The 24,576-nt window shown below is 40.4% G+C and overlaps 1 protein-coding gene across 6 annotated transcripts in view; it reads left to right on the forward strand.

The window, feature by feature from the left end:
* LOC126091954 (ankyrin repeat and SOCS box protein 1-like) overlaps nt 1–24,576 on the forward strand; it is a 149,203-nt gene that overhangs the window by 255 nt on the left and 124,372 nt on the right. The window contains exon 2 of one of the 6 annotated variants that reach the window (XM_049907305.1): nt 1,628–1,856. The exons of 4 other annotated variants lie outside the window; for them this stretch is intronic. The gene's annotated coding sequence lies outside the window, so the exon portion shown is untranslated. The remainder of the gene's footprint in view (nt 1–1,627; nt 1,857–24,576) is intronic. One more of the 6 variants, XM_049907314.1, reaches the window with a different exon arrangement.

Consider the following 24,576-nt stretch of genomic DNA (forward strand, 5'->3'; position numbering starts at 1 on the left):
AAAATGTCATTCGGTTGCCTTGCATTTGGCAATACGGCAGAATTTCTGAGGAATAAATCTAACATGCATGGTGTGAAAACTTGTAGGAATATTTATAAAGATTTTTTTCCGGCTACTTCAATTCCATGAAGCATTTTGCAAACCCCCCACCCCCAAACACCCCTTTAATACCATCACCACTTCCGAAACGAGACTACCGGTACCTTAAGCAAGAAGCGGCATTTTGTCCGTGCTGCATTTTAATTTTTTGGTGCAGCTAATGATCTGGAGACCTAGTGTGCTTTTCTTGAACTTGCTACAATGTTCTCTCATATTAGACGTTCATCTTTAGCTGTATATGAAACTGTTTACCGCGTTTTTGGAAGCATATGAAATTATATACATACAAATCGTCATCGTTTGTTTCCTGAAACTCCTAGACGGCAGTAGCGTAATTCGGCCTATTCTTTAAAGTTGTATTTGCTTCTGAAAGTTGCACTTAGATTTATTTGATTACCCATCATTGTGGAGATGCTCAGCACAGAATTCTTACAATCTTTTACAAGATTTTCTGAAGTCCACGTTATACATACTAATGGCAAATGAGGAGCGAATACCTGAATAAAAATGTCAATGGGAAAAATGACTGAAAACAGTAAAGACCGGTATTCAAAGCACCAAGTCATATGCAAATTGCATAGGCCTACTGAGCATAAAGGCTCTGGATCTATAAAAAATGTGTGGCACTCACTGGAAGATTTGCTTATTGTTCGTAGATATGTGACAGCTAATAAACACCACACTTATGCAAACTAGGCAACAAGAAGCAAGATTCACTCAACTAGTTTATTAGATTAGATTCAGTTTTCGTTCCATAAACCCAAAAAATGAGATGATTCTTGTGGGTGTGGAACATGTCAGAAAATGATGTTTTGGTGAGTCTGTAATAGGCTGATTGGTTCTTGCAACTAAGTGGTATTAATTTAGCATACATGTCACCAAGCTACAGATACAGGATTTCTCCCCCTACCCCCCACACCCCCACCCGGAAAAAAAATATTGGGAAAGCATACAAAATATATACCAAGCTAATAAGCTCATCATCTTACACTTACTACTGAGTACAAAGTACTAGTGAAATTGAAAATAAAAATGGCCGGCCGTGGTGGCCAAGCAGTTAAAGGCGCTACAGTCTGGAACTGCGCGGTCGCTACGGTCGCAGGTTCGAATCCTGCCTCGGGCATGGATGTGTGTGATGTCCTTAGGGTAGTTAGGTTTAAGTAGTTCTAAGTTCTAGGGGACTGATGACCTTAGAAGTTAAGTCCCATAGTGCTCAGAGCCATTTGACCCATTTGAAAATAACAGTGGCAGAAGACTTCTTAAGGCACCCACATATGAAACAAAATCATTGTCAAGTTGTTATGCTTACCCACATGTGTATACACAGGAAACTAGTAATATACATACCTTTAATATGTGGGGTATATACAGAATACGATTATGTCAATGCCACTGGTCAAATACAACACCACATAGACAGGATATTTATAAGTCTGATACATAGTCTATAGAGAGCATTTAGTATGTAGTTCTGTGTCACTGGTTACACTACACTATCAACTGGTATCATCACACTCTATGTTGTCAGAGAATGAAATGAATTTTGAATTAGTAAACAATGTGCCAAAACAGTTGTGGTGTTGTCAGCATGGCAGAAATGTGAGCCTCAAGAAATGCCCAGTGGGTGACATCACTAATAATAGAAAGAGATTACCTAACAAAACTGATTAACTAACAGGACTGCCATAGGAATAGTGGATTTTTTGTGGGGAAACACAACTTGAAAACTATACAACAAACCGAAAACAAAAATGGAAGTAAGTAAGTAAACGATTCATATCATTCAAATAATAGTTTAATAGGGATCATTATTTGCATTAAACATATATTTGTGTAGTAAACAACACAATCTAAGCTGCACCCTCAACCACCTCAGTGTTTCCCCCTCTCCACAGGACAGCAAGAGTCAAGGAAAATCAAATGTGTGCACGTGGCACACACAGGTAAACAGTCATGAACAGTGCACACGGATGACATTTACAACTGAGACATTCAACCAAAAATATGGCAGACATGAACTACATAACTTTTGAAGTAACTCTTCAGACAATACACTAGTGGATCGTATTGTTCACTAGATGCAATTTTTTTTTCAGTTTTAGTTTGATGCTGGTGTTTCATAAATTTGCCAATACTATGTAAACTGTTGAATGTTAACATGCTTTTTAGTTCTTTTTTAAATGTAATAGTTATGAAATTTGCTAAATTCTCTGAGCCAAAGCAATGAATAAAGGATTTGATTGATATGACACTCTTTTTTTTTATCTAAGGCAATTCTATGCATTTTTCCTCAAAAAATCATCTTATGTTTCCTATTTCACATTACTGTTTAATACTATTACTTAATGAGGCTGTTTTTTTTTTTTATTAATTTTCCTGCAGTATTGCCTTTGGCAACACCCTTTTATAATTGCTACAACTCTCTTCTGGAGTTGTAAGTTTGTTGTGCCATGCTTATGTTACTCCATGCCTTAACAAAGTGTGTATGAAGAAATAATGTGAATGCAGCGTTGTGTCTGTTTTGCATTCTTAACATGTAATAACTTTCACTTTGTTCTTTGTTCCGTATTTCTGTCTCAATTGACTGTATGTCCATACTCATAAGAAATTTTTGTGAGACGCCTCTCGAACTCTACAGTTTCCAAAATCCATTACTGGGTTACATTTGTCACTGATGCTTAAGTTAGCTAAAGCTCATCAGTAGGGTCTTATGAATAAAAAAGATAATTCTCTACAGAAGATTCTCAGACGAAAAGAAAATTCTCTTAGAAAGTTCTCTGTTTCATATGAGTGAAAAGTTCAAAGCAGATTCTTTGATGAGGGAGCTCTTTCTCACTACTTTCCTTCCTTCTTGAGAAGGTTCTCACTCTGTGTTGTATGCCACACCAGATACAAAGCACAAGCATTATCTTCCATTTAATTCAGCTCATTCCAACAGGTGAACTGATCAATGTGAGAACATGGAACTGGCATCAATGTGTTCTGGAAGAGTTGCACTATGTTTAGATTTTAATTTTATGTATGGCAACAAATTATTAAGAATATTATGGTCAGTTCACAAAAATGAATTTTCTGATAATGTTATTGATTTTTCAACATGTGGGGGAACTTCTTTGCTATTGAGGTTAGGTGAAAAAATTATACAAATGAAATCTTAAGAATACATCATGTTTTCATCTACTCTGAACTGGAACTTTATTTACCACAAGATGATTTTGGCTAAATATAACACATAATGGTCCATTCACTTGTGAAGTAGTTAGGTGTTGCCCATGTGCTTTCATTACGAGAAACAGATCACTAGCTTTGTAATTAAGCATTATTAATTTTTCTGATCCACCCACTTACTACTAACATATCAAAAAATAGTATGTATGCTGCCAGAAAACATATGTAATTTTGTTACATAGCTACTTACAGTAGTAAACTAAGAACTAATCATGCCGCTGAATCAGACTGTGGCTCATTTCTGTGGTGATGCAGCGGGTTTCATTATGGGTATGTGCACCTTTCCTATACTGTCCCTACATGCTTGTTTCATTTCATGTCACTTGGCAATGTCGCGTCTAAATATTTAATCAACATCACTGTGTAAAGCGGCACACTACTGATACTGTATTTGACATTACAGGACTGTTTTTTGTACTCGTCTGCATTAACTTAGATTTTTCTACATTTAAAGCCAGGTGCAATTCATCACACAACTAGAAATATTGCCTAAGTCATCTTGTATATTCCTACAGTCAATGATGACACCTTCCATACACCACGCCATCACCACCAAAAAGCCATAAATTGCTGCTTATCCTGTCCATCAGGCCATTTATTTATATAGAGAATAAAAGGTGTCTTAACACTTCTGTGGGGCACTGCTGATACCATTCTCTCTGATGAATGCTTGCCATCGAGAACAGCATACTGGATTCTACTGCTTAAAAAGTCTTTGAGCCACTCATGTATCTGGAAACCTATTGCATATTCTTGTACCTTCGCTAACAGTCTGCAGGCCAAATGCTTTCCTGAGATCTTTGGAATATGGAAGCTGCATGTTGCCCATCATCCATGGTTTACAGGATATTGTCAGACAAGGGCAAACTGCATTATGCGTGAGCAACGAGTTCTAAATCTTTGCTGAATTGTGGACAGAAGGCCTTCCATTTCAAGGATATTTATTATATGTGAACTGAGAATATGTTCAAGAAGTCCGAGCAAACTAATGTTACGTATATTGGTCTGTAATTTTGCTGGTCTGTTCTTTTACTCTTGTTAGATAAAGGAGACATTTGTATCTCTTTCCAGTCAGTTGGGGCGTTTGTGCTTGGTAAGAGATTCGCAATAAATGCCAGCCAAGTAAGGGACCAATGCCACTGAGTACTCTGTGTAAAACTGAATTGGGATTCCATCTGTACCTGTTGACTTATATGTTTTCAACTCTTTCACTTGTTTCTCTGTCCCATGGATATGTCCTCCTTACAGAAGTCTCTGTGATGGTCTTACAATGGTATGTTTGTATGATCCTCCTGCATAAATCATTTCTTTAATGTGCAATTTAAAACTCTGGCCTCCCTTCTCCTGTCTTCTATTGCCATACCAGACTGGTCAACACGTGACTGGATGGAAACCTTTACCCATGTAGCAATTTGACATAGGGCCAGAATTTTCTTGGGTTCTTGGCAAGATCTTTTGCTAAGATATGGCAGTGGTGGTCATTTGTGTGGTTTGCGAATCAGTCTTTTTACAAATGCAAGAATTTGTACTAACTTTTGCCTGTCATCTGCATGTTCTAACTTGAGATACCTGTGTTGGTGCCAACTGTCCAGGTAGCAAATGTTCTTTGACTTCATGCCAGATGCCACTATCATATAGGCTACCATCTGGAATGCTGCCACTGCTGATTCTTTGATGAACACAACAGAGATGATGCCCTGTGTATAACTGAAAATGGACTATGAGAATATTGATAATTTTGTTTGCACATGTTTGTCCATTATGGGCTGTACACTTTTCAAGCTATTTGCTGTTGTTCATTTTGACTTTATGGCCATTATAAAGCAACCTACAAAACATATCAAACAGAGAAAGAATAAAACATGTAACTTGTATAACAAATATACATAAAAATGCACGAAATGGAAAGAGTCATCAATTTGATATAAGAGAAATGTACTACCTGCCAAGTTTCCTTTCAAATCTGACCCTCACAAAGACCACATTAGATGAAGTCATGAAAACACTCACTTGAAGAATGAATTATGCAAGGTTGCATTTCTGCCTGTATATAGTGATGGTCATTTGTGAGTTCAGTGTTGACCAGAAGAGGAACAACAATGATGCACAAGCATTTAACACATTTTCCAAAGTACTCACCAAGATGTTTGTCAGCTACCTTTCTGGTATTAGGTTGTTCCCTTTCAAGCTTGTGTTTGAAAAAGCGGTGTCTAGGCCAGTCTGCCATCTCAGAAAGATTATTTGTCAAAAAGCAGTGACATTTGGGAAGTAGACTGGAGTACTATCTCCCCACATGGTAACTAACACTTCTTCTTATGTCTGTGCACAGTAGTAGTAATTAATTATAACTACAAGATGTGGTACAAGGTTTGTTTGTTTATTCATCCATCCAAGGATCATCTTAAAATGATGTAGGACTTGTCATCATTTTACAGTTAAAATAAATAGATCAAAAATATACACACACAGAGTATGTAAGTATGTAGCCTATAGTTATCAACAGACACACACAAAAAAAGGCAGAAAACTTGATAGCTTTCTTGAGCTCTAAAGGACACACACAGCTCTAAAGGACACACACACACACACACACACACACACACACACACACACACACACCTGTGCCCCTACATGATGCCAGCAGGACACACACTGCCATGAGTGCAGTTTGGCAGGTAGACTAGGGTGATGTGGGAGTTGTGTCAGGTGGGTTTAATGGAAATGAAGAGAGGTGAAGGGCAGGAAGAGGGGTTGGGGTGGGTAGCTAGCAACCTGCAAGGAGGCAGCCAGCTTGCTGGGTAGGAATGCAGGAGGGAGGAGTGGTGGGCACATGACCTACGTATGTAATGCACAGGTGGTGTTGTCAGTGGTGAGCAGCACAACTGAAAGTGATGTGGAGAGGTGAGTTGGGAGGGGGTAATAGGACAGAGGAAGAGGAAGCTGTGGGGTGGAGAGTGAGGGGGGCAATCAGTTAGTGCAGACTGAGACTAGGGTGGTTCTGGGAGCAAAGGGTGTGTTGTAATGTGCCTTCCAACTGCACAGTTCAGAAAAGCTGCTGTTGAGGGAAGGATTGAGATGACGAAGGCTGTAAAGCAGCCATTGAAATTGAGCATGTATTGCTCAGCTGCATATTGTATCACTGGGTATCTGTTTTGTTCTTCGACATAGTTTACTTGTGGCCATTCATTCTGGTGGACAGCTGGTGTTGTCAAGACAACATAAAAAGCTGTGCAATGATTGCAGGGAAGTTGGTATGTGATGTGGCTGCTTTCACAGGTGGCCTGGCCACTGATGGGGTAGGACAAGACTGTGACAGGACTGGAGTAGAAGTTGCCAGCTGAGTGGATTTGGCAGATCTTGCACCTTGGTCTACCACAGGAGTATAATCCCCGGGAGGGATTCTTTTGGTGTGGAAGGGATTCCAGTGGCTGAAATGCAGGTAATGTTTGTGGCTAATAGGTTTAATATGGATGTGGCTGGTACCATCAGAGAGGTGGAGGTTAGCATCAAGGAAGGTGGCATGTTGGGTTGAGGACGGTGATGTGGATGTGAGACAAGGTGTTCAGATTGTGAAGGAATGAGGATAGGGTATCTTACTCTGAACCAGACAAAGGATTTGGGGTTTTGGGAGGCTAGGAAGGTTTCCTCTAGATGTCCTGTAAAAAGTTTGGCTTAGGAGGGTGTCATGTGGGTGTCCATGGCTGTGCTGTGGATCTGTGTATATATGTTCTACTCAAACCTTCACCGTGCACTGTTCCCCAGCAGCTCCGACACCCATGCGTCACATACCAAGATCATGCACCTGCCATCCCTCCCTCCTGCGTTCCTAGCCAGCAAACTGGATGCCTCTCTCAAGCCACCATATACCTATGCCCAATCCTTCTTCCTGCCTCTGTCTTCCTTTACCAACCCCACCTGAAACAATCCCCACACAATCCTAGTCTACCTGTTGAACTCACTCCTGGCATTGTGCACCCAGCTGGGGCACGGGTGTGTGTGTGCATGCATGTATTTTGTGTGTGTGTGTGTGTGTGTGTGTGTGTGTGTGTGTTTGTTTGTTTGTATTGTATTGTAGCTTGAGAAAGGATACATTCCAAAAGCTACCAAGTATCCTGTCTTTTTTGTGTGCGCCTGTTGACACCACAACACTTCTGATTTTCCTTGAGGGGTTTCGTTTATTCCTGAAGTATTTACATTCTTCCTTAAGGTTCTTACAATGAATACATAAATATGCTTGTGTGAGAAAAATTCAGGTGGCTAGTCATGGCTTTGCTTATGGGACTACCTTGGCATTCGCCTAAAAAGATTCAAGAAAACCACAGGGAACCAAAATCAGATGGCCAGACACAGCAAACTCCATCCTCTTACATGAGGTCAGTATCATAACAACTGCACGCCTTATTTGCCTGGTCCCTATTGTACAATGTTCTTTAATATACACACAATTTACTCCAGATAACTTTTAATAGCTTTACTGTTAATCACTGCACACATAAACAACAGCCCATTTTGACTCCTGAATGATGAACATGCTGTACTGGTCCTCGCATTAACTCCAGTCTATTTGAAAAACTGACCCTGGGCCTGTAAACATGCCACTGTGCTCGACATATGTCTTTGTGTCCTCCCCTCGGTTCACCTGAAAAATTGAGTCAGCATCCCCCATTATGAGTGAGAACTCAGGAGAATGACAAGCCATTACTATCATGCACTTTATACACTGTAGAGCCAAAGAAACTTGTACATCTATCTAATAACGTGTAGGGCACCCGTAAGCATGCAGAAGTGCTGGAGGGAATAGACACCATGAAACCTGCAGGGTTATCCATAAATCCATAAGAGTATGAGGGGGTGGAGATCTCTTCTGAACAGCATGTGGTAAGGCATCCCAGATATGCTCAATAATGTTCATGTCTGAGGAGTCTGGTGGCCAGCGGAAGTGTTTAAACTCAGAAGAGTGTTCCTGTAGCCGCTCTGTAGCAATGTGGGGTGTCACATTGTCCCGTTGGAATTGCTCAAGTCCATCGGAATGCACAATGGACATGAATGAATGCAGGTATCAGACAGAATTCTTACGTACCTTACATATGTGTCACATGTCAGGTTCGGATCTAGACATATCAGGAGTTCTACATCACTCCAACTTTCCCACACCATTACAGAGTCTCCACCAGGTTGAACAGTCCCCTGCTGACATGCAGGGTCCATGGATTTATGAGGTTGTCTACATACCCATACATGTCCATCCACTAAATACAATTTGAAAAGAGACTTGTCCCATCAGGTAAGATGTTTCCAATCATCAAGGGTCCAATGTCAGTGTTGACAGGCCCAGGCAAGGCGTAAATCTTTGTGTCGTGGAGTCATCAAGGGTACATGAGTGGGCCTTTGGCTCCAAAAGCCAATATCGATGATGTTTCATTGAATTGTTTGCAAGCTGACATTTGTTGTTGGCTCAGCATTGAAATCTGCAGCAATTTGTGGAAGGGTTGAATGATTCTCTTCAGTCATCATTGGTGCCATTCGTGCAGGATCTTTTTTCTTCTGCAGCGATGTTGGGTATTTGATGTTTTACCAGATTCCTGATATTCATGGCACAGTCTCGCTACCTTGGAGGTACTGTGTCCCATCGGTTGTACACCTTACTATAACACCACATTCAAACTCACTCAAATCTTGATAACCTGCCATTGTATCAGCAGTAATCGATCTAACAATTGCACCAGACACTTGTTGTCTTATATAGGTGGTGCTGACCACAGTGCTGTATTTTGCATGTTTATACTCTGTATTTGAATATGCATGCCTATGCCATTTTCTTTGGCACTTCAGTATATATCATGGCACATGATTTTCGTGTAAAATCATTGTAATGTGACAAGAGGTTGTAGTTATCTCCTTTCATTATTAACCACTAGTGAGTCCTTGAAGCAGTATTTGAATGTGTAATATGCATAATGTGCAAAGAATATTTTAGCTGTCTTTTTAAACAGCTGTATTTTAGTATCATTTTCAACACATTGTGCAATTTCTTATACAGTTTTATTCAGTAATAGAAAATGCTGTTTTGAGAATTTTTTTTTGTTTTTTTTTTTTTTGGTAATGTAGGTCCAAAACTAATAAAACTAATTGTGTAATACTTAGTAATGTTTTCACAGATAATGTGCTACAGACAAGTAGATATACCCACTTGGTGCAGTAAGGACACCCAGTTTTTTAACCATTTCTTTACAGTGAGCCTGACTACTACTTACAGTTATTATTCTTGATTTGATTTTTTATTGATCCAGTTTTATCATATAGCACAAATTGTACAATTGATATTGGACGGGTCAAAGATAAGTTACAATAATACATAGTATTAGCAATTAAAATTAGGTACCTACTACAATTAATTTTATTACTTATTCAGAAATTCTCCGACAGAATAGAAACAGTGCTTTATTAGAAATGCCTTTAGTTTAGCTTTAAATATTGGATGAGTAGTATTTTTTATTTCCTCTGGTATCTTATTGTGTAGTATTACACCAATGTTAATTATGCTCCTCTGATAGGTGGTTGTTCTGTGATATTTTTGATGTACATTTGATTCCCTTCTGGTACTATAGTTGTGTACACTTTTGTTCTGTAGCAGTTTGCCTGTTTTCAGGAGGTAGTCCCTAGTGAACAAGATAGTTTCATAAATGAATAAACTTGGAACATTTAGAACACCAAGCTCAGTAAAATGGGATTTACAGGACTCCATCTTTTTAAGGCCACAAATTATTCTTAAAGCTCTTTTTTGCATTCTAAAAACCTTTACACTGTGAGTTGAGTATCCCCAGAAAATGATCCCATATCGGATTAGTGAGTGGAACTGTGCATAGTATGCCTGCAGTACTATTGTTTTGCTTGTTGTAGCCTTTAAAATTCTTAGGCCATAGCACACAGAAGATAGTTTTCTACACAAGTTATTTATATGTGTGTCCCACTTTGTCTTGCTGAAGAAAGACCCAAGAATTTTGTGACACTTACATTTTCTTGGGGATCATTTTTTAATTGGGCTTGAATAGACATTTGATTAGTTGGAGGAATTAAATGAAAATCGACACACACAGTTTTTCCAGTATTTATAATGAGTTTGTTTTTTGTGAACCTCTCAGAGAGTCTTTTCATAGAACTTTCTGCTGTGGACCACAAAGTTTCTGGACTGAATCCAGTGAGCAATATGCTGGTGTCATCGGCAAACAGGATAGTTTTTGTGGGACTCATATATTCAACTAAGTCGTCCACATAAATCAAGAAGAGTAGTGGACCTAGGATTGAGCCCTGTGGTACACCATATTTTATTGGTAATTCCCTAGAAAGAAAGGAGTTGTTTCTTGTTTTATTCATTTTGTTGAATTCATACTGAAGTGATACTTTCTGCCTGCGGCTTTTTGGGTATGAACACAACCAGCTATGTGCTACACCTCTTACTCCTCGTCTTTCTAATTTTTCGAGCAGAATGTTATGGTCCAGGACATCGAAGGCTTTTGATAGATCTAGAAAAATACCTGCAGCTAATTTATGTTGATCAAGGGATTTTAAAATTCTGTCTAAGAATTCGAAAATTGCTGTCTGTGTAGATTTAGACTTTCTAAAACCATGTTGTTGTACTGTAAGAGGTGCATATTTGTTTATGAAACTTAAAAGCCTGTCATAGAAGAGTTTTTCTAGAATTTTTGAGAAGGAACTTAACTGTGACACGGGTCGGTAGTTTGATATTTTTTCAGAAGAACCTTTTTTTAGCAGTGGTGAAACTTACCGTCCTCTTCTCCAATTTAAAAACTGTGTCTATGTTTTGTGCCTTTGACCCCCAGAATAGAATTCCATAGTTAAGAATTGCTTGTACTCAGGAACAGTATGTCACTACAAGATTGAACTGTTACAAACTCATGATGGAATCCTGGTAGCAAAACATACTGATGACATTCTTGTTGCCTGCAACTTTGTGTTTGTGTGTTCACCCAATGTTGACTGAGTCTCAATATTCATCCCTAATAACATGGCATTTGTTACACAATCTGTAGATTTATCAGCTATGCTTCTTCCATCTTTATGCTGAAGTGCATTCTGTTTGCTTCCTTTATGTTCACTGTTAATGTATTACAGACTTCCCAATCATAAACATTCTTGAGGGTTCAATTTCCTTTCTCTTATGGGAGTTCAAAGTCATTGAGTTCTATTAATAACAGAACTGAGCCAAATACGCTATTCTAAGGAACAAGATGAGTAAACTATCTCTACCTTTTGCACTCTGTTTTGCAGGTAGGAGTAGAGCCACACATTTGTTATTCCTCTCATACCTAATACTTCTAGCTTGTTTGATAATCTTTCATGGTCAACAGTGTTAAAAGCCTTGGACAAGTCTAAGAGTATGCTTGTAACACAGCCATTGTTGTCAAGAGCTCAGAGGAATTCTTTTGTGAACTCTGTCATGGTTGATATTGTACTTCTCCTGCTTCGAAAACCAAACTGTGTTTCCTTAAAAAGGTTAAACTTTATACATGTTACTCTTATTGATTCAATTATTTTTGAGAATGCAGAAAGTAGTGAAACAGACCTGTAATTTTGAATACTCTCTCTGCATTACCTTCTTTAGTAAGAGCAAAACTTGTGTTAGCTTTAGATACTCTGGAAAAATACCTGAACTGTAGGACTGTACTTGTGTGGTGAACATGAGCTCCTAAGCTATTGCAGCACATACGTCATTTCTTGTAAAATTCTCAGATGTCCATCTGGATCACATCATAATTACACTGTGATATTTTGGCAAACAGAGTCAGTTGCCATCTTCAAGTGGTCCCCAGTGATTGTTGCTCCACTCCAGTTGAGCAACATGAGCAGTGCAGCAGTCATCAGGGACTGTCTGAAGATGGCAATGAGTCTGTTTGCCGAAATATTCTGGAGTTACCATGACATGACTCGGCTAGACAAATTAGAAATAGACTGGGAGATCACCTCTTTTCTTTCTTGTGCTGCAGCCTTTCATCTCTGACTGTCTTTAATACTTCTCCTCCGTCATGACAGCAGCCTGTGATGTTGACTCAGCCATTTCCCTAGGTTCAGCTTACTTTTGTTGACTCTTCATTCATTTCCCTTACATCACTTTTTGGCTCAAGTAATTTTGGTCCCTTTCTGTGTTTGACCTCCATTTCAGATTTGTGAGCTGCCTTGGGAAGAATGCCTTACATAGCGGCTACTGCATACTGTTGGTGACCCCCTGTGCCCGATAATTGTGTAAACTCATGTATGTACTTATAAGCCACTGGGGTAGTCAATCCAACTTGGTGGGGTTGTTATGCAGAGTCCACACAGGATATGTTGGCTGATAAGCAGTGACCAGTTTTCGTCCAAAGTGCTGCATGAGTTCATTCATGTGTTTGGAAGGGGAGTCCAACAAGTGTTTGCCACCTTTCGGCCAGATGGTGATGACAGAATTGAGGCGCCCATCCAGTAGTTTTTCTCAAAAGTTTTTTCAGAAACTATACGGTAAAAATTTTCATTTTTGCGTTACTTATTGCTTTTTCGTTGAAAGAAATACCCATCAACAGCTGGTGAAACAAGAAACTCTATAGGTTGTGGAACAACATAAGTTATGACGTTACACATTTTTTTTGTACTGAGGATGTGCTTTTTCAAAAGCTACTGACCTTACTTTTCCTCACTTAATAAATCACAGTTTCAGAATTTTCTCACAATTGTGTCTGCACAACATGTTACTGAGGTGAGACTGTATACGCTCCACCCTGTTTTGAAAAAGCAGCGAATTTTAACACAGCAACCAGATAAATGTATAGGTTTTACTAAAAATTAACCACTCATGACACTTCTTTGGAAGTTACAAATGGTTAACAACATTACTGCTTTCCCTACCCTGGCTACCCCATGGCAAGAGGGACAAGCCAGACAACTGAGAATGAAACAATTTACTCAGTACTTGGTGTATACTAGAACAGAGGGAGATACTTTTATGGTGATAAGAGTCATTAGTTTTTGTGGAAGATAAATTTGGAGAAGCTGAGTCATTAGGAAAAATGTGCAATAGATCACTGTTGATTAAGACCTCCTCTGCTGCATAATCTCAAACTCTTCAAATATATTAATGATTAGGTGACAGACCATTAACTATGGCCCCACATAAAACTTTGAATCTGGTGCAAGGAGTTAACTTTCTCAGAGACCTTACACTTCAGACAGATGACAAGCTACAAACTAATCTTGAATGCTGAGGTGTATATTTTGTCCAACATGTACAAAAAACTCCCAAGGATAAACAAACATATACAGGTTCTTAGTTAAAGTTATGATGTACATGTATGATGTAAAACCTTATGTTCTGCTGCCCATGAATTGTTTCCAATGTTGATGCTTTGGTCATATGTCGTCCCTCTGTGTGGCAGATCCAAAATGTGGAAACTGTAGGCAATCACTCCATGAAGCTCGTCCTTGAGAATACCACCTTCATGTGTCATTTGTGCTAAGCACATTCGTGCACATTCACCAGGTAGTCCAGTATTTAAAAAGGTCTTTTGACCACACGTCATGTATTGAGGAAGAAAAAAATACAAATGCCTGCATCCTGTCAACATGATGACTAATTATGCAAAAGTCACTGCTTTCAGCACCTCAATTGTTTCCAAACCAATCCTATCAACACCCTTCACTCTTGTGGTTCCTGCAACACCACCTTCGGAAACCACCTCCCACACCTAGATGGAGAAGCAGCTTCCTCCTCTCCATCTATTAGTTAAAGGGCTCTCTCTTGGGACACCTCTCCCTGGAAACCCACAGGTCAGAGGGCTGACACCACTCAATGACTAAAAGAGCCAAGACCTCTAGGTCCAAGGGTCGCCCGCTCTTCATCCATCCCCATGCCTGAAGCACATAGGTCCTCACAAGAATCTCAGTCAGCAAAATCTGCAAAACAGGAGAAGGAGCAGGATGAGGATGAGGAGGAGAATAATAAGAATAATTGGAAGGAGGCTTTTCTGGAGATGTTGGAGGTACCATATCACACCGCATCATTGTAATCTGAGACAATGTTCATTGATGTTATCCTGCAGGCAAAAATGACAGACAGTGGTTCTGGGACATGACCAGTCATTGTGTCTCCTTCACACCTAACTAGGACACCCTCAACATGATGTCCAATCGAACAGTAAAGGATACTACTGTCACATGCTGTAACTGAATAAGTAATCTCCACTTATTCTGCAGTTCGCAATCTGTTGGTGTTGCACTGGCCCCAGTAGTAATTTTTAGGTTTGTTTGCACATATGTCATCAGTGGGTGCATTCCTCTCTCTACCATGTTGTAAACAATAGTGATGTGAGTGCAAAATATCCCAGTGATCACCATTTGTAATATTTAGGTACCTTCAGGTGGGGTACTTACTTCCTTTGAGATGACCACCTTAATACCCTACTTGGATATTTCAGTGTGCAGGGAAGTAACACTTCATCTAGAAGGGGCCTTTTGATTGACCAGCTCCTTTCCAAACTTGATCTGTGCCTCCTCAATGATGGTGCTCCATCATGTTTCAGTGGTGTTCATGGCAGCTTTTTGGCTATTGACCTAATGATCTCTTAGCCTAATCTCTTGGCTTCACTACATCGGGCACTCCACAGTGATCTGTGTGGCAGTGACACATCTACATCTTCATACATACTCTGTAGGCCACCATATGATGTGTGGCAGAGGATCCCCTGAACAACTACTAGTCATTTACTTTTCTGTTCCACTCATAAATAGAGTGGAGAAAAAACAACTGTCTGTATTCCTCTGTATGAGACCTGATTTCTCATATGTTCATAGTACTTACATGAAATGTATGTTGGCAGCAGTAAAATCGTTTAGCAGTCGATTAAAATATTGGTTCTCTAAATTCTCTCCGTAGCTTTCCCCATAAAGAACGTCAGCTTCCCTCCAGGGATTCCCATTTCAGTTCCCGAAGCACCTCCATGATATTTGCGTATTGTTTGAACCTACCAGTAACAAATCTAGCAGCCCGCCTCTGAATTGCTTTAATGTGTTCTTCTAATCTGATGTGTTGCGGATCCCAAACACTAAGGCAATACTCAAGAATGGGTCACATTATCATTCTATATGCCGTCTCCTTATAGATGAACTACACACTCTCAAAATTGTTCTTACTACCAACCTAATGTGCTCATTCCATTTGATATTGCTTTGCTCTGTTACGCCTGGATATTTAATCAACGTGATTGTGTCAAGCTGCACCCTACTTATACTGTATTCAAATGTTACAGGATCATTTCTCCTACTCATCCACATTAACTTACATTTTTCTACATTTAGAGTAAGCTGCCATTCATCACACAACTAGAAATATTGCCTAAGTCCTCTTGTATACTCCTACAGTCACTCAGTGATGACACCATCCCACACACCACAGCATTACCATCAAACAACCATAAATTGCTGCTCACCCTGTCCATCAAGTCATTTATTTGTATAGAGAATAAAAATGGTCCTATCAGACTTCCATGAGACACTTCTGATGATACTCTTGTCTCTGATGAATACTCACCGTTGAGGACAATGTCCTGGGTTCTGTTACATAAAAAGTCTTCAAGACACGCACATATCTGAGAATCTAACCCATATGCGTGGACCATCATGAACAGTCTGCAGTTGGGCATTGTGTCAAGCATCTATGAATGTGGAGTCTACCTGTTGCCCTCCATACATACACTCCTGGAAATTGAAATAAGAACACCGTGAATTCATTGTCCCAGGAAGGGGAAACGTTATTGACACATTCCTGGGGTCAGATACATCACATGATCACACTGACAGAACCACAGGCGCATAGACACAGGCAACAGAGCATGCACAATGTCGGCACTAGTACAGTGTATATCCACCTTTCGCAGCAATGCAGGCTGCTATTCTCCCATGGAGACGATCGTAGAGGTGCTGGATGTAGTCCTGTGGAACGGCTTGCCATGCCATTTCCACCTGGCGCCTCAATTGGACCAGCGTTCGTGCTGGACGTGCAGACCGCGTGAGACGACGCTTCATCCAGTCCCAAACATGCTCAATGGAGGACAGATCCGGAGATCTTGCTGGCCAGGGTAGTTGACTTACACCTTCTAGAGCACGTTGGGTGGCACGGGATACATGCGGACGTGCATTGTCCTGTTGGAACAGCAAGTTCCCTTGCTGGTCTAGGAATGGTAGAACAATGGGTTCGATGACGGTTTGGATGTACCATGCACTATTCAGTGTCCCCTCGACGATCACCAGTGGTGTATGGCCAGTGTAGGAGATCGCTCCCCACACCATGATGCCGGGTGTTGGCCCTGTGTGCCTCGGTTGTATGCAGTCCTGATTGTGGCGCTCACCTGCACGGCGCCAAACACGCATACGACCATCATTGGCACCAAGGCACGATGTTGGGGCGTGAGCGGAAGACGGCCTAACGGTGTGCGGGACCATAGCCCAGCTTCATGGAGACGGTTGCGAATGGTCCTCGCCGATACCCCAGGAGCAACAGTGTCCCTAATTTGCTGGGAAGTGGCGGTGCGGTCCCCTACGGCACTGCGTAGGATCCTACGGTCTTGGCGTGCATCCGTGCATCGCTGCGGTCCGGTCCCAGGTCGACGGGCACGTGCACCTTCCGCCGACCACTGGCGACAACATCGATGTACTGTGGAGACCTCACGCCCCACGTGTTGAGCAATTTGGCAGTACGTCCACCCGGCCTCCCGCATGCCCACTATACGCCCTCGCTCAAAGTCCGTCAACTGCACATACGGTTCACGTCCACGCTGTCGCGGCATGCTACCAGTGTTAAAGACTGCGATGGAGCTCCGTATGCCACGGCAAACTGGCTGACACTGACGGCGGCGGTGCACAAATGCTGCGCAGCTAGCGCCATTCGACGGCCAACACCGCGGTTCCTGGTGTGTCCGCTGTGCCGTGCATGTGATCATTGCTTGTACAGCCCTCTCGCAGTGTCCGGAGCAAGTATGGTGGGTCTGACACACCGGTGTCAATGTGTTCTTTTTTCCATTTCCAGGAGTGTAGTTTGTAGGATATCATGTGAGAAAAAGGCAAGCTGAGTTTTCCGTGAGTGATGCTTTCCTGGTGATCCTCTCACTTCCTTGTCACCGCATGACGGACCAGTTACCACAATGGGCCCTTTGAAGAGCCAACTGGCATTTGTATACCTGTGCTGTCACATTCACCCTTTTTTTATCAGAGTGCACCAACTAAGTTGTGGAAGACATCTTTGACGCAGTCATCTATGTCACTGGAGCTGCTACTCATCTTTCTACAGGGACACTTCACTGCTGGCCCATGCCATGGTGGACAAAAGACATTGCAAAAGCTATTCAGAATTGTTGTACATCCCTATGTCATCTCGAGCGGTATGCTTCACATGTCGTCCCCCTCATTGTTAAGCAACTCCATGCTAAGCCTCACTATCTTATTAAGTGCAGTATGGAGGAATATTGGGAGCACTATTTTTCCTCCTCAGGAATTTATGCCTCTTCCTCCCAGGCGTGGGACAAGTTTCATGGTATTCTCGGCCACCAAAGATCAACAGCTATTCCGTATCTCGTCCTTCATTGTTGTCTATGTACTTATGCATTGGTTCTTACAGAACACCTGATGATACATTTTGTGACAGCATTGACATCATCTTCTTACTTGGCTGCCTTTCTGATGCAGAAACAAGTTGAAGACATCCTTCTATGGTTCAGCTGCCACCAAGACAAATTATATAATGAAAATTTCAGTGACAGAGAACAGCTTCATGCTGTTGCTTCAACTCACAGTATGGCGCCAGGCTCTGATTCAATTCATAAATAGGTGATCCAACATCTGAATGTTACTCAAAGGTTATGTCTATGCAGAGTCTTCAACAATATTTAACTTGAAGTTCTCATCCCTTCACAATGGCAAGATAGTATCATTGTCGCAGTCCTTAAGACAGGCAAATTATTATGTCTTTTGACAGCTACTGACTGATTAGTCTCACCTACAAGTTCCACAAACTGCTTGAAAGGATGGTTGTCTACAGATTGTGCTGGGTTCTTGAATCTTGGGCCCTTTTGTACCCATACCAGTATGGCTTATGGGAGGGATGATCTACAACAAAATGTAGATGAGTAGCAAAAAGATCCTGTAATGTTCAAATACAGCATTAATAGTGAGCTGCTTGACACAGCTGCATCAATTAAATATCTAGGCTTAATGTTGCAAAGTGGTACAAAATGGAACAAGTGCATAAAAACGGTAGTTGGGAAACCGAATAACCAGCTCTGGTTTATTGGGAGAATTTTAGGAAAGCGTATCTCATTTATAAAAGAAACAGCTTATAAAACACTAGTGTGACTGATACTTGAGCACTGCTTGAGTTTGTATGGTCCCCACCAGCTCAGGTTAAAGGAACACATCGAAGCACTCTAGAGGTGTGGTGCTTGATTTGATACTGGTATGTTCAATCAGTGTGCAAGTGTTATGGTGATGCTTTGTGAACTCAAATGGGAGTTGCTGGGGAAAGTTAAGTACAGTTTCAGGATGTATAATTGGAGGATCAGACATGGTTTCTTCTTTTTTGTGTGTGTGTGTGTGGGGGGGGAGTGCTCGTAAATAATTGGTAGAACAGTGCACATTAATTTCAGCAGAACCTCGTATGCTTTCACACATGGTATACCTTTTACATGATAGGATAAAGCTCTAACTAGACTGTGGCAGTAGATGATGAGTGACTGTATAGGACAGGTCTTGCATGTGGGTCATCCATAGGAGAATTGCTCATGGTGGAGATTGGAAACAGGATTGACATAGGGATGTTATGTTTGTTGAATTGGTGATAGAATACTATTTTAGATGGGGGTGTGGTTTTGGGTTGGAGATTCCTTACCTCGGAACAAATGAATGTTAGTTGAAGTGCTGGAAAAAAGGAAGGTTGATTCTTTGATATCCTAACTAACCTTCCGCAAACACAGATCATTCATTATTGAATCAAGAAGAGCAGAGGTATTTGTAGGTGGCTGGAAGATTTCTTTAATATAGTGTTTTTTGTAGGATTGCGTCTAATTTAGGTGAAATGTTGCCCATATATGGGAGGAACGTCCTGGATTTGATCAGCTACTTCTCCCGATTACCGTATGAGTGGTCAACTCAATTTACTCATTGTTAGAGCTGTATTAACCTGATGTGGAGAATATCCGTTTATCAGTGAACACAGATATCCAGCTCTTTTGCAAAGCTACCTGTATTAGGGACAACAAATGCCTGCTACACCAGTATTTGAAGGATGCCCATAGTTTGTGAAGGATGGTGGCAATGAGACACCTGCAAATATAGGTCTGTGTGTGTTGGCTTACGGTACTTGGAATATCCCAATGACCCATTATTTTTGCGATTGACTAAGACATATAGAAATGGTAGATCACCACCTTTCTCCACTTCCTGTGTAAACTGAATATTCCCTGGATGGAATTTAGATATTGTAAAAATTATAACAGCTCTTCTTGACTGTGGAGAGGACATACAAGTTAGTGGAACTCAAACCAAAAGTCTTCAGACGGTATGTAGATGATACTTTTGTGGTGTGGTACCACAGTGAACAATAGGTGTTACAGTATTCTCTACATCAGGTTAGGACAGATTTAATGAGGAGCAAAAATGATCACTCACAAGATAAAGAAGACAAGGAGCTATTCAAATCCAAGATGTTTCTCTCAGATGTGGACAGAATCCTAAAGAAGCATTATGTTAAAGTAATCTTCAGGCCATCTATAAATAGCTGTACTCTTCACAGCTCTGTAAAGAATGATCTGGATTTGTTTTTTGGACCACCCATGTCAATACTAGTGATCTTCGAAATTGGACCAATTTTACATGTTCATGAAAACTTTTCATTTTAACCTCTGTTTTTTGGTAATATCATTGAAACTAACCCATCTATCAATAATGTCATTCATAAAAAAGATAGGGTGAGATAAATTCTGCATTCGATGAAACCAAAAGTGAGTTTATTGGACCACCCATTTGTGTACAGCTCCTCATTAAAGTTGGACCATTTCTCATCATCAGTGAAGACAATTTCATATGTAGTTCTTCAGTAATTCTTATGTACACTCTTTTTAAATACAGAACTATAGCAACCCATTGTCATGTACTATATTTAATATAGTAATAGAATAAAATATTAAAATTCTGTAAAATTTGAAAAATAATATTAAAAAAAGTTTTTCATATATTGAGGGTTAAGAACTGAGACCTCGTATCTGACAGATATTAGAAAAAGTCCTGGCTCAAAAAAACTTGTAAGTGAAAAAAATATATGTTATAACAAAAGGATGCAAAAAAGACAATGCACAACCTAAGAGTAATAAATGATTATGCTCTAAATAAAAAAATCAAAGCAAGCAAAATTTTTATTAAAAAGTTATGTTTTTGTAGCTCCCCTGTAAAATTTGTCTTTTGTCAGATACGTGGTCTCTGTTCTTAACCCTTGATATGATATAGTGATACCCATTCAACTGATATGAAGGAGGCAGGAAGAGAGAGACGCTCCTTGAAATTAAGTAGTGGTTATTATATTTCGTAATTAGAAAATATTACATAAATGTATGAGATGAAAAAGGTAGGTATGTACACAAATTTCAAATAAGTTGACATTTGACTGTCATTGCACCACCGGCTCCTCAAAGCCACTAATTTCAGAGTCCAACACACCATCACTCTGCTCCTCAAAGTCAGTAATTTTCGTCACCTCATATATACAGTCCAGGTCTTCATCAACATCTGGTTCATCAGTTTCATCTGGTTGGATGGAGTTAGTGCATGAGTTCCCCTTGCAGTTGACACAGATTAATGAGCACTTAATACCAACCTTCCGACACCCACAACTACCTGCACAGCTCTCATTGCATTTGCAGGAAATTGTTGAGAGAAGAGACTGGAGCTGGTTCTTTGAGGTAGGAACGGGGCCAAGACCAAACTCTGAAGCCTGCCATCCCCAGAGGAGCGGATCCATCTGGTGTCCTATTCACATTTGTACTTGTAAGCAGGTCCTCAAGCAATGCTGGCGAGCTGCTTCCAATGTTGGTGGTAGGGATGCTAGGGTGAATCTGGATTTCACAATCGCTTTGGAAAACAGGTCGAATCACAATTTGTCTAAAGTGTCTCCTGCCGTACCTCCATAGAGGGTTGTTAAAAATCAGAGGCCAGCTTCGACAATAGCTTCAGCTTAAGTGTCATGCTCTAAGAAAGGTTTGATATCTTCCAGAAGGCATTTATTTTTGACCAGTAGATTGACCACCTTCTTCTTGCCCTGACCAAAGAGCGCTGAAGTTGTCACATCCACTTATGATATGGAGAAATATGAGTGCCCTTCTGATGTTGTTTGCCAGTTTGAAACTGCTGGAACCAAATACTTTGGATGAGGTCTTTCCTCTTCCAGGTTTCAAGAAATATATATTTGCTGATGGTGTGGCTAGGGCATTGAGCTTGATGAGAAGGTCCGCATCCTCATCAACAACCACAACCTTCTCATGTTCCTGTGATACCTCAAGCACTGTGGCAACAATTAGGTGGTATGCGTCTTCATCAGCTTGCTTTTCCGAGAAGCCTTCATCTTCAAGACTTGAAATAAGCAAGCTAATGAGACGTGCTTTATTTCTGTCATTGGAAAGGAATTGCTCCTGAGTCATAGTCACCATCATTAACGTAGTAAAGATGACCTCAAGAGTAGTGTGTCTTTTGCTTCAGCGGAGGTGCTCAGCATATTTGATGCTCTTGGTGGGCAGGTCTACTGGGTAGCCATCGAACACCACACTTGTCGCACTTCCGCTGTAGTGTCATTTTAAATATTCAATGTATTTGGTTAGCATTAACTGGAATGTTTCACCATTCTTCGATACAACCTGGTGGAGAAGAAATCCACCATCAATGACAAATGCTGCTTCTTCCAGGTTTACATCATTCAGTGGTGTGAACAAGTCATATAACACTAACTTGGGAGTCTTCCTCATTCCAGATGCATCGGAAGAGAAAGGGGTGCCAGCTCATATCGGAAGAATTCTTTAAGCTGTTCGTCAGATTTTTTGAGAAGTGCTATCCGGTCAAATATGGTTTCTGGGTTCACTGGTACATCCTCCCCATGAATGGTCACTAGAGAGCAATAAACTGTGTCACCTATTGGACGGATGCAGGATGCTGCTGCCTGATAACTGCACACTCATATTATGCACAATATTCCAGTACAGCAAAAGCTGCTCTTCCAAATGGTGCATTTTAAATTAAAAACAGAGGTGACCTATATAAATATATTTGCCTCCAAATTTGGTCAAATGTAGGGTTCTGATTTTTTGAAGGTAACTTTATGGATGATTACCTTAGGAATTACAAAAATACACATTTTTCATTATTACACTGGCTTGCCAGGCAGAACATATATACAAAGGCAGAATAACAAGGTGCAAAAAGGCTTTGCTGTTTAATAAGGGATTGCCAAAGTTGACCTTAAATTTCTTGCCACGGAATTTACCCCTGACTTTGAACAGTTTTTTAATTTTTTTTCAATCTTTACTCATCATAATGTTATTTTTGAGTTCTCTGCATAAAACTTATCTAGAGACCTAGATTTGTAAATATGAAGTACCTTCCATGCATAGCAATGAAAGTACAAACTTAGCCGTACAGAAATGAGTGGTCCGTTTCACTTTTGGTCTTATCAAATGCAGAATTTATTCCTCTATACCATTTGTATGAACGACATTATTGGTAGATGGGTTAGTTTCAACGATATTACCAAGAAACAGAGGTTAAAACAAAAAATTTTCATGAACGTGTAAAATTGGTCCAATGTTGAAGAGAACTAGTATGGAAACGGGAGGGCCAAAAAATATGTGGATAGTCTCATTCAATGCAGAATTTTATGCACTACAATCTTTAATTCCAATGTGTTTTCAATATTGTGAGTCATTTACGAGATATAATCACAAAACCGAAAAAATACCCCTTTTTCGGGTACATTTTTGCCCCCCCCCCCCCCCCCCCACTTTTCCACAACTCTGCCGAGGGGGGGGGGGATCTAGGATAGTCATATTAGGCCACAAATGGAGCCATTAAAACAATAAAACCTTTTGTAGCAATTATTTGTGATTTGTCTAATTTTTGGGTTTACCCCTACTGGACTATCTGTCATCTGGCTGCAAGCCTGAAATCTGATGGAATAGACGTATCACATGTTGAGCTCCTTTTAAGTACGTTGCTGTTATGAAAATTTACAACTCGTCATGTTTTTCATGAAAATCTCATATGATGTATTATGGCAAGGTATTTGTCTGACTAACAATTCTGCTACAAAAACTTGAAATTTTTGAATATTCTGTGTACTATAATACTTATAAACCTACTATTTATATTTACTACATGTTACACAAAAACGTTTCAGTGTGTCTCTGAAGTAAAAATTACAGTGTACCCGTTTTTTTGGGGAGTGGGGGGGGGGGGGGGGGGGCGGTTTTCAACTCTCTAGTTCCCATTTAGTAGAATTTGGAAGACTCTGCGCATGTAATGTTTCTTCTTTGTTCATTGTCACCTATAAGATGAACAGTGTTGAAGTTTAATAGAAATAACACATATCTGTATATATGGTTACTGAAGATGTCAGTACGTTTACAGTACATGAAACATTTAAGTTCTTATTATCTCTGCGTGTTGGTTTTATCCTCGTAGATGGTATGTACAAAGGACAGTGTAAGTCTCATTTAATTTGTGGTTGCTCTGCTTGAGGGAGGTGGAGCTATCACTACATTTTCCCCCAACCCCTCCCCGTCTCTCAACCTTTCTCATTCCATATGTGGGATCATCTTCCCTTTCTTCTCTTTTAAAACTGAAAATGCATGTGCCGCATTGGTGGCCATCTACCTATACTTTTTTTAGTAGTGAGAGGACCTGAGTGAGTGGGAAGGGTGAGACTTTTGTTTTGGTTTCCATAAGACATTCTTATTATCAAGGGCGTACCCAGGATCTGAACTAGGGGGGGGGGGGGAGGGGGAGGTCATACTAGTCTCAGGAAACAAGGACCCGAGACAACATACAGCACTTCTTATTAAATAAAACAGAAAACTAGTGAAAAAATGCGAATATCTTCTAGGGTGGGGTAGCTGCCCCCCCCCCCCCCCCTGCCCTTCGCTGGGTATGCCTGTGCTTATTATGATAGCTATCAAATGT

The sequence above is a fragment of the Schistocerca cancellata genome, chromosome 1, assembly GCF_023864275.1.
Source record: "Schistocerca cancellata isolate TAMUIC-IGC-003103 chromosome 1, iqSchCanc2.1, whole genome shotgun sequence".
NCBI classification, from domain to species: Eukaryota; Metazoa; Arthropoda; class Insecta; order Orthoptera; family Acrididae; genus Schistocerca; species Schistocerca cancellata.